The sequence below is a fragment of the Balaenoptera borealis genome (assembly GCF_965194805.1).
Source record: "Balaenoptera borealis genome assembly, chromosome: 20".
Lineage (NCBI taxonomy): Eukaryota > Metazoa > Chordata > Mammalia > Artiodactyla > Balaenopteridae > Balaenoptera > Balaenoptera borealis.
Genome location: NC_138879.1, coordinates 14,478,087 through 14,490,621, shown reverse-complemented (window position 1 = coordinate 14,490,621; position 12,535 = coordinate 14,478,087). Strand labels below are relative to the sequence as shown.

At 48.0% G+C, this 12,535-nt stretch overlaps 1 protein-coding gene across 2 annotated transcripts in view; it reads right to left on the bottom strand.

Annotated features, from left to right (window-relative positions):
* Window positions 1–207, bottom strand: part of TEX2 (testis expressed 2) — a 106,110-nt gene extending 105,903 nt beyond the window's left edge. For both annotated transcript variants that reach the window (XM_082373668.1, XM_082373670.1), the window contains exon 1: window positions 53–207. The gene's annotated coding sequence lies outside the window, so the exon portion shown is untranslated. The remainder of the gene's footprint in view (window positions 1–52) is intronic.
* Between the last annotated feature and the right edge of the window lie 12,328 nt (window positions 208–12,535).

The window sequence follows — 12,535 nt, the reverse complement described above, 5'->3', positions numbered from 1 at the left end:
CTTCTCGGCGGGCGCTCCCTACACCGCCCCACCCGGCCCCGGGAGCGCTCACCCCGGATCCACTGGCTGCCTCATTGTACTGCGCCGGCGCCCGTGCTCCACGGCCGCCGCAGCTCCCGCTACAGCTCGGGATCCGGCCACCTTCCTGCCGCCAGCCCGCCCCCGGGCCACCGGCCGCCCCGCCCCGCCGGCGGACCCGCCCCGCACCCGCGGCCGCCGCCGCCAACCAGAGGGCGGCGGGGGCGGAGCAGGCCGCGCGCCAGGCCCGGCCAATCCAGCCCTCTTCAAGTGCGCCGAGGAGCGGCCGCGGAAATGGCCGGGCGATTGGTCAGGTCTGTTAAAGGGGCCGCCGCCCATGGGGCTGTGGAGAGGGGTGGCTGCGGGGTTACCAGGGAGAGCCTGGTGTGGGAGAGGTAAGAGCTTCTCTTCTCTCCCAGCCTGGCAGCAGCGCTCTCCCCAGCACTTTGCATTTATTAATTTCCTCTTCCTGCAGCCTAGCAACAAGTGGAGACAGAACCTGCCTCTGTCAGAAGGAGAAACTGAGTCTCCTAGAACCAAGGGTCTCCCCGCTCGACAAATTAACTCAGATTTGGGTTTAGCGGGCAGTCAGGCAAATCTGTTCCCGTCCAGTCCCAGAAATTGGCTTACAAAGACACATTCTCATCCTCACCCTGGAGGATCTTTTTAAACATTTTTAATAGACATTCCGTGTGTCTGGTATGGGACTGGGGAAAGTATGCATTTTTCAACGCCCCTCCCCTGAGGCGATTCTGCTGTAGGTGGTACAAGAGCCACACTCAGGCACGTATTTCAAGTCGATCATTGTAATGAAATCCAAATTCAACTGCCAAAAATAAAGAGAAACTTTTTTTTTTTTAATTCTCAAAATCAGTAATACGGTTGGGAGACTTGCTAGTTGGGCTGGACGTCGCCTACTGAGAAACTCAGAACATTTCCCTGAGTGGGTCATGCTGAGATCTGAGTTTGAAGGGCCCTGGGCTAGGATGAAGCAACAAGCCAGTCTTGTTTTCTGACTGGTGAGACAATGCTTAAATACTTCAATGGCAAACACACCCTTCCTCGTTGCCATCACCAGGCCCAGTCATAACCCCAGGAGGGTGCCTTGCCCTTCTGGAGCTTGGTTCCAAAGACATCAAACCCTGCCCACCCTCCCAGACACATTCCTGTCCCCATCCCTGTGTCCCAGACACACATCTGACCCAGAAGTCACTGCCTCGGCTTGAAAGTCAGCCCCTTCCACCTAGACCCCTCCTATGAGGAACAAACTGACTCCAAAGAACAACCGTTTTTGTCGTTGTTGTTGTTTTGCTGTGATATCTGATAGGTGCTGTGTTTGCCAGGAGCAGCTCGACACACACATTCATCAGCCTCGTCAGGATTAAGCCTCTGGGTTGCAGATATCACTGCCTGGGATCACCATTTGCTTCACTTGGCCTTCCCAAAGGAAAAAGAATTCTTGTCTTAAATGGAGAGGGTTCCTTCCGGTCGTGGATATCTGGAAATGTGCAACAAAGGCAGTTAGCACTAGAGAAACAGCCCAAAGCTTGTCTCAGCCACCTCTTTTATTTTTTTTTTATTTTTATTTTCATTTATTTTTATTTTTTTTATTTTTTTAAATCAGTCATCAATTTTATACACATCACTTTATACATGTCAATCCCAATCGCCCAATTCAGCACACCACCATCCCCACCCCACCGCAGTTTTCCCCCCTTGGTGTCCATACGTTTGTTCTCTACATCTGTGTCTCAACTTCTGCTCTGCAACCCGGTTCATCTGTACCATTTTTCTAGGTTCCACATATATTCAGCCACCTCTTAAAACCTCCACCTGGGCTGGGGGTGGGATGGGGAGTGAAGGGGGGTGCCTGGAGCTGCACCACCGCAAGGGTCCCCGGAAGCTGGCAGTGTGCATCTCAGAGTGCCCCCCAACCCTCCTTGCCCAGGCCAAGCCCTACATAAATATTAGATTAATTAATACAGTGTCAATCTTACCTGGAGGCCAATAAGATCTAGCACGAACTCTTAGAAGACTTTCTTTCTGAAAAGTGAGGAATTTGGATGCTTTGAAAAATAAATATACAATAACATAATAATATTAACACGTCCTACCTTTAAGAGGTTACTCTGGGCGAGACACTTTGTCAAGATCTTTGCACATATTAATTCATTGAAACCTTACAAGAACCCTGTGTGGTAGGTATGGTTGTTATTTTCTCCATTTTACGGATGCAGAAGCTGCAGCTCACGGAGGATTGGTAATGTGTCCAAGATCACAAGACTAGCTCAAGAGAGAGCCAGCATTCATGACCTCCTAACTGCCTGCTCCAGTGCCTGCCAAAATGCCCTTCCTTGCTGCCAGAAACAGGATGGCTAACTTCAAAAGGCAAAAGAAGCAAATACCACTGATCTTCACCAAAAGACAGTGCAATATAGCAGCACTGCCTTGGAGTTTAAGTTCCATTGCTCTAACCTACCACCTGCTTGATCTTGAACAAGACATATCATTAAATCCCTTTGAGCCTCTGAGTGCTTGTCTATAAAATGGGATAATAACAAATTCTGCCTCCTTGGGCTGGCATGAAAACCAAATCAAATAAAGAATATCCATAAATACATATGTACTTTGAACTTACAAATGACAAGAGTGATTTTAGAGCTTGGCATCTGTGACTCAGTATAGTGACCAATGACAAAGGCCTGGGATTGTGATGCTAAATTTAGATATCAGACAAGATTCCTTACTTTGTCCCCCAAATAGCTGATCTCTAGGTACAATATGTACAAAGTGAACTAAATCTTTTCTACCTACAGAAGAGATAGAAGTCATAGAAATTCAAACCCGAGTTATTACTCTGGCATCTGCCTCCCTCCCCGCCAACCATCACCCAAGTCTTTCTATCAACCCAGGCTCCAGCTTAAGCCTACAGGTTCCAGTATACTTGAATTATTCCCAATTATGGCGTTTCAAGATAATTCTTATTTTCTCATGAAACTTAAACTGAAAAAAAAAAAAAAAAAGGCTGTACGATTTTTTACTTCAATTTTTTCTTTTTTTTGGCCGCACCACCCAGCATGTGGGATCTTAGTTCCCCAACCAGGGATCAAACTTGCCCCCACTGCGCTGGGAACATGGAGTCTTTACCACTGGACCACCAGGGAAGTCCCTACTTCAATGTTTTGACATTGCATTTCACTCTTGGCAGGAGAAATGGTTATGAAGTACACAAAAACAAAAAGTTGATCCACTTATACATCTGAAAAAAAGGGTTAGGTGTCCATTGCGCCACAAGCTGCACCTTTTTTTTTTTTTTTTCAAGCTGCACCTTTAATGAGCAATCACTGAGAGCTCAGTAAGTACCAGGTGTTGTGCTGAGTACTGGGGATGAAAATGAAGACAGTGTTTGTAAAAAAAAAAAAAAATTGCATAAAGATGGCCTTTTAGCATTAGATCTAGCAGAGAAAGACTGACAAATTGATAGACCATTATAGGCTTCCACAAAGTTAAGCACAGGAGCTATGGCACACAGAATAGGCATTTATAATTGCTGGGGAACCCCATGGTGTTTTAGGGGTGACAAGATGAAGGCTATTAAGAAGAGAAACCAGGGCTTCCCTTGTGGCGCATTGGTTAAGAATCCGCCTGCCAATGCAGGGGACACAGGTTCGAGCCCTGGTCCCGGAAGATCCCACATGCTGTGGAGCAACTAAGCCCGTGTGCCACAACTACTGAGCCTGTGCTCTAGAGCTCGTGTGCCACAACTACTGGGCCCGTGAGCCACAACTACTGAGCCCGTGTGCTACAACGACTGAAACCACGTGCCTGGAGCCTGTGCTTTGCAACAAGAGAAGCCACCGCAATGAGAAGCCCACGCACTGCAACGAAGACCCAACACAGCCAATAAGTAAATAAATAAATAAAATAAAATATATCTATTTAAAAAAAACAGAAAAGAGGAGAAACCAGAGAGGTGATTTTAAAAAAAACAAAAACAAACAAACAAAAAATAACAAGTATGTTGTCACCAAAGGAGAAGAGATTGGAGAAGGAGGGAGCAAGATATGCCTCAGAAAGGTCAAGTTGGAAGAGATCTGAACAGTGCACCTTGGGATTCGGAAATTAGAAGGTTACTGAGGCCATTGACAAAAGCAGTGTAGGTGGGGCTGGAAATGCAGAGTCTCCCTAGAGCTGGGCTGAGGAGAAGAGCTAAGAAACCAGAATGAAGAGGCCGGGCAGGAGAGGACAGGTTCGCCAGGAAGCGCACGGGGACAGGGGAGCTGCCCCTGCGGAGGAAGAGGGTTTGCTCTTCCACTTAAGCTGGTTGCAGACAAGAATGGGTGTGGGTGCAGATTCATTCATAGATGGAGGGCAGGAAGTTAAGGAAATTCCTGCTTGCTGGCTTCTATTATTTTAGCTCTAAAGTGAGAGGCGAAGTCATCTCTTGAGAGTGGGTGGGAGGTAGTAACAGGGGCTTTGAGGGAAACAGTGAAGAACTGGAAAAGCCACCGAGAGGAATGAAGGAGGGAGCTGCCAGATGGAGAGGGAGAATTCTGGGCAGCCCTGAGGGCCCCTGCATTTGAGGCATTCCCAGGATCGGAGTTGGATAGATGGTTATGTGGGGCTCGGCAGCCAGGCCCAGGTGTGGAGAATCCAGAGTCAAGAATTTACAGGGTCAGGAACAGGAGAAATACAAAACAGTGCAGGTTACTGACAACGGGGCGGGGGGCGGGGCGGGTCGAAGTGATGGATCATGTGTTCTAAGTTGGATAGAGATAGAAGGAAACCCAAGGGGGTGGGGAGCTGCATCAGAGGAAATCTGTGGGGCAGGAGAGATGGGAAGAACCAGACTTTGTGTCGATTTGGAGTGGGATGGGTTAGGCGAGGTTTTCACAGACGAGCTATTCTGAGTGATGACAAGGTCAGGTGCGGCCAGACAGTTGGAGTTTCTAAAGACACTCAACTCCTGGATTTTCCCTCCTCTGGTTCCTTATGGAGAATGATCTGAGGCTGTGTGGCCTCCAGTGCTTTCTGTTCACTCTGCACCACCACTGGGCTGACTCTCTGAGATGATGGGGCTGGGAAGAATATCCTTCTCTCTTGTTTGGTTTTCCTTCTAAAATAAAAACCTGGGAATTCCCTGGCGGTCCAGTGGTTAGGACTCCGTGCTTTCACTGCCGGGGCCTGGGTTTAATCCCTGGTCAAGGAACTAAGATCCCACAAGCCGCACAGCATGGCCAAAAAAAAAAAAAAAAAAAACCTGTTAATGAACAGAGGGACTCCCACCATCGTCATGGAGACATGAGCATTTGCGGGAAGGGATACTGGAGGGAAGTCTTCCGGGGCTTTAGAAATGCCTCACCCAGTGGGTTGATACACCTGTGAATGATTCCCGGCCATCAAGGAGCAACAAACAGCCAGCTGATGTCGATTATTTACTTTGCTAATTAGCATGTGAGACCCGAGGTTATTCAATATAAACGTCTCAAAGCTCTGTCATTCCGAGGGAGGGCCACTGGCGGAATGGTGGCTTCTAACCGATTTGGAGCAGAGCCAGAGTGAAGTTCTAGGAAGAAAGACTGACATTTCCCTCCCTTTCCCTGCTGACTCTCTGCCTTGCCTCTCAGGGCCCTCCCAGTGCTCCACGCAGAGAATGAATCCATTGTACAGCGGTCACTCCCTCACTTTCCCTCTAACCTTGACATCACCCGCCATCTTTGCTGCCTTCCAACCCCCGGGCCCTCTACTCCACTTCGGCACAGGAGATTCAATCTCTGGCTTGCCCAGAATCACCCTGGAGCACAATTTTAACTCCAGGGATAGAGGGTCAGCAGTGCAGCCAACAGGTTCTGGCCCCAGCCCTGCACCATCTCTCCTGTCCCCTTAAGTAGCAGAAGTGGGAGGGCTCAGCTGGCCATTTTTTTTTTTTTTTTGCCCACTCCGCTTGTGGAATCTCAGCTCCCCAACCAAGGATTGAACCCAGGCCACAGCAGCGAAAGCCTGGAATCCGAACCACTAGACCACCAGGGAACTCCCTCAGCTGGCCTTTTAATGACGTATACATCCACCTAAACATACGGGAAGGTTATTTGTTTGTTTTAATCTTGAAAACATGATTTACATACCCTGATATAGAGTAGCTAGACGTCAGTGGGAAATGTCCACTCCCAGTCTGGTGGTTAAACAGAATTAGAAATGGAAAGCGTGAAATTGCTCGCCTTTGCCATGTCCACGTGGTTACTGTACTCAGCACCTACGCGATTCAGAAGACAAAGATGGTCTATATTTGGGTGAGAGCTTAGGCAAAGAAAATGTTTGAATCTGTTTTGGCCAGGGTTCCCCCAAACGCAGAACTTGAGACAAAGCTCACATGTGAATACATTGCTGGGGAATGTGAGCGCAGGGAGCATACCTGAGGCTCAGGAACCAAAGCAAGGATAGAGGCAGAGGCGTTTGATAATGTGTTATTGGGGTGGCCACGTTCCAGGCTGCTCGATTTGGAGAGACTGAGAAGCCCTAAGAAAAACATCTCAGGACCCACCTTCTAGGATGGGGGAGAGAGGGGGAGACATTTACCCAATGGTTTCTGCCCCCATTGGTGAAAAGCTCTGCACAGGGGCCTGCACCCTGCTTCCAGGATGCACTGGCCTGGCACTGAGTGGGCATCAACCGAGATGCCCTGGGTGGGGTCTGAGGTACCGGCTGTGAGCCAGAGGCAAGACACTGTCAGACTGTACCTGCTGGAAGCTGGTAGGAGCAGTCACAGAACTGACCACTCCGGCAGTGGCTGAAGATCTCCAGTGGGACACAGAGGTTTCTGATACAAAGTCCATTTTCAAAAAGAGGAATGTTGCACTGTCCAAAAAAACCTGCCATCTTAAGTTAGGCTTTAGGGATGTAAGATTTCAAATGTCTTTTAATGTTGTTATAATGTTCTCTTTAGGGAAGCAGCATTAGTCTAGTGACTTTGGGGTCATTTGGACATGGGTTCAGGTTTTGCCTGTGTCATTTCTGAGCCATGTGACTTTGGATAAGATACTGAACTTCCTTGTACTCCTGTTTCCTCATCTGTAAATTGGAGATATCCACATCATATGCTGTTGTAAAGATTAAGTGTATGCATAAATGTTTAGTGTAGCATCTTTACATAATAGGTGCCCAATTAATGGAAGCTGTTGTTTTTGTTTTTGTTTTAAAGATAGTAATCATCTTTTCTTTCTTTTTTTTTTAAAATTAATTAATTTATTTATTTATTCTTGGCTGCGCTGGGTCCCCGTTTCTGCGCGAGGGCCTTCTCCAGTTGCGGCGAGCAGGGGCCATTCCTCATCGCGGTGTGCGGGCCTCTCACTATCGCGGCCTCTCTTGTTGCGGAGCACAGGCTCCAGACGCGCAGGCTCAGTAGTTGTGGCTCACGGGCCCAGCCGCTCCGTGGCATGTGGGATCCTCCCAGACCAGGGCTCGAACCCGTGTCCCCTGCATTGGCAGGCAGACTCTCAACCACTGCACCACCAGGGAAGCCCTAAGCTGTTGTTTTTTTATTCTAGGGAAAATTCCTGGCCATGGAGTGTAATGCATACAGGAAGACAATCGGGTGATATGCTTAAGCCTCAAAAATAGAAGTAAAAGAAGCTATCACATGGTTGCAGGCAACCAAAAATGTCTAATACTTTAAAACAACTGAACAGCTTTTATCTACAGTGACTACATATCTTGGAGTTTCCAGGAAAGCATCAATTTCAAATGTTCTCTCATGTTGTCCCAGTACAAAAACTCCTATTTGAGAGGCAGTCACCTTGAGCTTGGACCAGAAAACAGCATTATAGGTATATCCCATCAGGAAGGGGGAACATCAGCCCTCTAGTTTCCTTTGCTCCCCACTCTCCTGGAATGCAAGCAACACAGCTTTTTTTTTCCAAGAAGGTTCTTCTTCCCACACCTCAGCTGAGGGGCCACAGCTCTGTTTGCACAGGTGAGCTAATTAACAGCCACTGCCTTTCAGAAGAACCGGAAGCACAATGACTGCCACACAGCAGAGGAGGAACCAAAATCCACAGGTGGAGGGCTCCTTCCCCACCCGCCAACCCCCCAGCACCCCTCTCTCCCACTGTGCCTGTGTGATCCACCACAGCAGGAAATGGTTTGGGTTTTTCCATTATGAAAGTGATAGAAGCTCGGTGTAGGGTATGAAAAAAACACAGAAACCTAGGAGAAGGAAGAAAAAAAGCACCACATATTTTCTTATCACCTATTAACAATTGTCAACACTTTGTTTGTATTTCCTCCTGTTCTTTTTTAAAGCATAGTTTGTTTTACATAGCTGTTATTTTACACTAGATACAATTTTGTATCCTTTATTTAAAAGTTAACATGGTAACATAACGAGTAGCAGTACAGGATAAGGGAAAGAAGGGTTTGGCTTGGGGTCAGAAGAGTCTGAGTATTAATCTCAGCTCTGCCACTTATTCACTATATGACTTTGGGCGTATGATTGGTCTTTTCTGAGCCCCAGGTTTGTCATCTGTATAAGGAAGATGACAGACACATCCAGTCTCTGCCACTAGTTTTCTGTGTGGTCCTAGACTATAGGACCTAAACCATGGTCTAGATTGTAAGTTCTATGAGCACAAAGCCCTTCTGACTAAACCCCTAGAGCCTGGATTTGGTGGACTAAAGATGGCCACAAACTCTTCTTGGTCATTCCCGCCATCCAGAGGTAGAGTTTATTCCTCCACTTCTTGGAATCTTGGGCTGGCCTCGTATGGTAGCCAGCCTCCAAGATGGTCCCAGTGATCCTCACTTCCTGGTCGTTCATGCCCTTTCATAGTCTCCTCCCACTGTGAACCAGGGCTTGTCTGTGTGATAAAAAGAGTGTGGCAGAAGTGATGAAGTCTGACATCTGAGGATACTCAGATCCTCATCAGTATAATAAGGATACTCAAGCAGCCTGTGGAGAGGCCTGTGTACAGAAGAACTGAGTCCTCCTGCCAACAGCAAGCCCCAGTTTGCCAACCATATGACTGAGCTACCTTGGAGCTGAGCCCTCCGGTCCCAATCAAGCCTTCAGATGAGTACAGCTCTGGATGACATTTTGACTGCAATCTCATGTGATGACCCAAGCCAGAACCTCCCAGCAAAGCTTCTGCATGATTCCTGACTAATCCAGAAGCTGTGAGACAGGAATATTTATCATCATTTTAAACCACTAAGTTTTGGGATTATTTGTTAGGCAGCATAGATAACTAATACACTCTAGGACTGACTTTGACCCACAGAATGCAGCAGAAATGGGATTCCGAGACTTCTGAGCTCAGGCCTTAAGAAGACTGAGAGGACTGACAGCTTCCACTTCCTGGCTCTTGGAAATCAGTCACCTGCTTTGAGAAGACCAAGCCACTTGGAGAAGCCAGAAAGAAGAGAACGGAAAAAAAGAAGAAGAAGAAGAAGGAGGTGGGGGGAGGGGGAGGGGGAGGAGAAGGAGAAGAAAAGAACTGAGGGACACCGGATGAAAGGCCCAGCTACTCTCCAAGCACCAACTGCTATCACTGTGAATAAGCCTCTCAGAGGGTCCAGCTGAGTCTCACCCCAGATGACCACAGCCTCAGCCATCATCATACGGGGCAAAGAACCACACAGCTGAGCCCAGTCAACCCACAGAAATGGGAGAATAAAATGGCTGTTGTTCTAAGCCTCTGAGTTTTGGGGTGATGTCCTGTGTGGCAATATGTAACCAAAACACTGGCCCAGCCCCTGGCACGTAACTGGCTCTTGAGAAATGTCTGGGGAAGAAACGGACAACCCTTGTTGGGCTTCCATTGCCTCTTCTATAAAATCACAGAGGTCAGGCCGTTCCACACCTTACCCATTGCGAGTCGCTACCTCTCTATTGTGTTGTGCCTGCTCACCTGGCTGCCTGCCCCACGGCCTCACTTTACTCTCGTGGGAAGACTCCAGTGTCTGTGGCATCGCCGGCCCTCACCCCCACGCTGGCTCCTCCTTCTTTCTTTCTGTGGCACACATACCCCGGGCCCTCACGATGCTCTCCTGGTGATTTCAATCATGGGGCTGTATAACTTGCCAGGAAGAGATTAGCACAGGCCCTTCACCTTACAGGCAGCACCGGCTCAATTCAGCCAGAGGAAACTGGGAACTCTCCTATCAGATCCCTGGGGCACACTGGCAAAGAAGGGAGCAAACACACGGACATCACTTTCCATTGACCCTTCCTCAAGGCCAAGTCCTACCGTTGTCTTTGGGCTAGAAAATGATTGACCTCTTTCACGGTATCCAGGGCCCCACTAAGCCTCCTCAAATAGACACCAAGTCTCTGCTTCTGAGAACTAGCGCTCAACTTCTGGTTTACTAGGTTCCCTGGTTTGCCATAGAGGCTCCGTGATTTTATTAGCAGTGCCTACAGCTATTTGGGGTGGTAGATCTCTATCACTGCCATAAAAAAAATAAAAAATTAAAAGGGCTGGAGAAATCAAGAAGTTAGCCTGAGGTCCAAAACAAACCCTGCTTACTGGTGGAATTGGCATTGCCTCCTTCCCATTTTCCAATCACCTATCCCACCCTCCTACTCCTACCTTGACTCTCATAGCCCTCTGAGCAATCACAGTGCGACCCATTTAAATGATTATTCAGAAGAGCAATTGCCCCTTCCTGACTATAAGTCATCCCTCAATCATCGGCATCATCGTTATAATTAGTAAGGCCTCTCTCATTAAGCTGTGAAGGCATCTGTCCCGGGCTTTAGAAAGTCACCCAGTTTCTGGAGACTGAGAGGGACCATAATGTTATTCATCCATCCAGATGGAAAATACTGATTGAACATCTACTGTCTCCTGGTGCTCGGCAAGGTGCTAGAGACACAGCGGTGAACAAAACCCAGGAGCTTGCTGTCCAGTGCCGAAAGCGTTCCTCTGCTTTGTGCAAGTTATGGTGCATGTCACATCCCCAGGCCCAGCTCATGCTATAGGTTTCATACATTTCAGAGAAGAGGAGAAAACACAGGGCTCCCGCTATTCTCCAGCCTTACCCAACTGCCTGCTTGGTCTCTCGTGGATGCCTGAAAATCATCCCATGTTAAAAGTCCTCAAAAGGAGCTCTTGGTCTCTGCCCACCCCCATCATAGTCAATGGCACCATGGCCCACCCACTCACTTGCTGGAGTCAAGAACATCCAGAACAATGAGTTGGGACAGGGGGAGGGATAAACTGGGAGATTGGGATTAACATATACACACTACTACATATAAAATAGATAGCTAATAAGGACCTACTGTAGAGTACAGGGAAATCAATAATCTGTACTGACCTATATAGAAAAAGAATCTAAAAAAGAGTGGAGGGGGCTTCCCTGGTGGCGCAGTGGTTAAGAATCTCCTGCCAATGCAGGGGACATGGGTTCGAGCCCTGGTCTGGGAAGATCCCACATGCCGTGGAGCAACTAAGCCTGTGCGCCACAACTACTGAGCCTGCGCTCTAGAGCCCGTGCTCTGCAACAAGAGAAGCCACCGCAATGAGAAGCCCACGCACCACAACGAAGAGTAGTCCCCGCTCGCCGCAACTAGAGAAAGCCCGCTCGCAGTAACGAAGACCCACCACAGCCAAAAATAAAATAGATAAATTAATTATTAAAAGAGTGGATATATGTATATGTATAACTGATTCACTTTGTGAATAACACTGTGTTAGTTTCTGCATGTTATAAGTCAACTATACTCCAATAAAAATAATAATAAAAGAAAAAGAACAATAATCTGGGATTTCATCCTTTCCAGCTCACATCCAATCCATCAACATACAAACATGCTCTAGCATCTCTTTTCTGAAAAACCCCCTCCCTCTTGCCCAGACTCCCTGCTGCTGTCCTATTCTCTGCTATCCTTTACAGCACAACTTCTCAAGAGTTCTCCTCTTCCTCTCCCACCATCCTCTTTAAGCTGCTCCCCCAGCGTCTTCCACCTCCACTGCTCCCCTGAAACTGCTCTTGTCAAATCATTGATGACCTCCACTCTGCCAAGCCCAGGAGTCATTCCTCTGACCTACTTGACCCTTACTTAACCCTTTTCAAAGCATCCATTGACCACCTCCCTACTCATCCAATCCTCGTTCCCGTAGTCTGGTCTCTCATATTCCCTCCAAGCCGTGGTGGGATGGAGACAGCAAGCTTTGACAACCAGGTCACATGTTTCTTTTTTTTTTAATTAATTAATTTATTTATTTATTTATTTTTGGCTGCATTGGGTCTTTATTGTTGGGTCTTCGTTGCTGCGTCCGGGCTTTCTCTAGTTGCGGCGAGCGGGGACTACTCTTCATTGTGGTGTGTGGGCTTCTCGTTGCGGTGGCTTCTCTTGTTGCAGAGCTTGAGCTCTAGGCGCGTGGGCTTCAGTAGTTGTGGCACGCGGGCTCAGTAGTTGTGTCGTGGGCTTAGCTGCTCCACGGCATGTGGGATCTTCCCAGACCAGGGCTCGAACCCATGTCCCCTGCATTTGCAGGCAGATTCTCAACCACTGCGC